The sequence below is a fragment of the Ceratosolen solmsi genome, unplaced genomic scaffold, assembly GCF_000503995.2.
Source record: "Ceratosolen solmsi marchali unplaced genomic scaffold, CerSol_1.0 scaffold31, whole genome shotgun sequence".
Classification (NCBI taxonomy): domain Eukaryota; kingdom Metazoa; phylum Arthropoda; class Insecta; order Hymenoptera; family Agaonidae; genus Ceratosolen; species Ceratosolen solmsi.
In genome coordinates this window covers 5,154,503-5,156,956 of record NW_011948432.1, presented here as the reverse complement: position 1 = coordinate 5,156,956, position 2,454 = coordinate 5,154,503, and positions in this window count along the sequence as shown.

Sequence of the window (2,454 nt, the reverse complement as noted above, 5' to 3'; positions counted from 1 at the left end):
CGTTTATAATAAGCTTGATTATCATTGGAAAAATAAATAAATTTACTCGGAGAGCATCCTCGCCTACCGTCATTTATGTATTCAGTCAAAGTGGCTGTAAAAGTATATTAGGCTATAAAACAGTAAACTCAAGCTTTAAAAATATATGGAAAATAATTTATTGCACAAGAAAATCGAATTACCGTATGTATCGATCATTCTGTCGATTGGTTGGCCTTCGCATGTATTCGTTGATGCACGTTATAGTTCGTTGAAAAAGGAATCCACATGTTTTGGTATCAGGAGCCATCCATACATTCACCAGTGGGAAGAATATATATATATATATATATATATATATATATATATATATATATATATATATATACACAGTATTCCTCCAGAAGGGGTCGATTCTTTTTAATTTCGTGTCTTGAGTAGGCAAAATTATAATACATCTATTCTGTAGGAGCGAGATTTTTTTAAAAATTTTTTTTATTAATTTCCCTTACGAGCCTTATACGTCATTCTATTTTTGTATAGTTTATCACGATTATAATATAATATTAATAATATTTACAATAATTTTCTGTGAAGTATCAGTTAAATTATCTGCCAGAATAAAAATTAAATCTATATTGTATGAATTTTGTAAGTATGAGCGAATGAAATGTTTTTAATATTTATTTTGTAAATGGGACTTAAAGTACGAATATATATACATCATTTACATAGAATAAATTTCTGTTTATTATATTAACAATGTAGAGACGTTATCCTAAAGTCGAATTTAAGCAAACTTTAACATAAATTTTAATTCAGACTGTTAATTTGATAATTTAGATTTTTTAATTTGCATTAGCATAGAACATAAAGCTTATATCACATCGGTCTAGATCTTTTGCTCCGTGCGAGGCAAATAGAATGAAAACACAGAATTGTCGTGCATGTATTCCTGTCTTTTTATTTGTTTTTATAATGTATAGCCTGTTGGAAGGTTGTGTTCTACGTATAATTAGCGATACTAATTAATGAGCTGTTGTAGCGTTTCTCGCTCTCCTTTCCTTTCTTTCTATTTTACGCTCAACCTCTTCCAATTAATTATACACTGAGAAATGAAAGCGATCACAAGTGAAGGTATGCGGGTAGCTACTCGATTTTTTCGCAAATCACTTTACTCAATTTAAGAATACAATCTTAAAAATATTATTTATTTTTTATTGTTTTTTTTTGTTGTTTTTTTTTGTAATCTTTTTGAAATAGATTTACCTCGGGATTTTATTTTGAACATAAATTACATTTAAATCATTAAATATTCTGTTTATTCAATTTCATTATATGGGTAATTAAATATTATGACATTTGTATCTGCGATTAAAGAAATAAATAGGAAATTAATTATGCAAGATTTTCAAAGGAAATTTACATAGAATTAAATTGAGAGCAATGAAGACGAAATGTGATTACGTCAGTTTTCACAATTTTACAGTAGTATTTATTATATGCTCTGTTTTTTTATTTATTTTTTGTTTTTATTAACTTTGAAAGTGTCGTTAATTTCAATAAGCGTTCATTGACAATCATAAGAAATAAATGCGAATAATAGAAGTCGAATGTAAAACGATGCTATTATTGAGAGACAATACTTTTACAGCTTATAGAGTTCTCAAACTAATTTGTTCAATAAATTTAAAGCGACACTTGAAATATGTACGAACCATTAAAATATTTTGTTGTTTTAAGATAATAATTAATTAAGCACCATAAGCTTACTTTATAGCTTGTACATAAAAAAAAATTGAATAATATTAATATTAATAATAATAATAATAATAATAATAATAACAATAATAATGATAATGATGATAATAATAATAACAACAACAACAACAACAACAACAACAACAACAACAACAACAACAATAATAATAATAATAATAATGAAGCTATATATCTTCATAAAGTATTTTTTATATTATTTTAAGTTAATACCTTACGTTAGATCGAGTTGATGATGTAAATGTTGTTTTAAAAGTTCTAAAAACTGGTTATGAAATAAAAATTGCCAATAATGCGGTAAAAATGTTTGTAATTTAATAACATTTGGTAATGTTGTCATGGGGGGGGGGCGATTTCTTGTAATAAATAACAGTTTATTATACATAATTCGCTAAACTATCTATTATCATTAAATTCTTAGGATTAAAGCATTATCGCGTATTACGAAATTTGAGAAGACGTTTAAGATGTCGAGCATTTTTAACGGCAAACAGTAGCACTTTCGTAAGTATGGATGAAAGACAGTTTCGACAATTTCGAAATGTTTTTGTTTTTTGCTCACTTTACACGTGAAGTGACTTTGGTTGAACAATAATTGCGCTTGAAATCTATGCCTCGTTAAAGCAGAGTGTTAAAGTAAAGGGAAATCGGGGTTGTTGAAGGAAAGCGATCGCATGATTTTCTCTTCTTTGATTC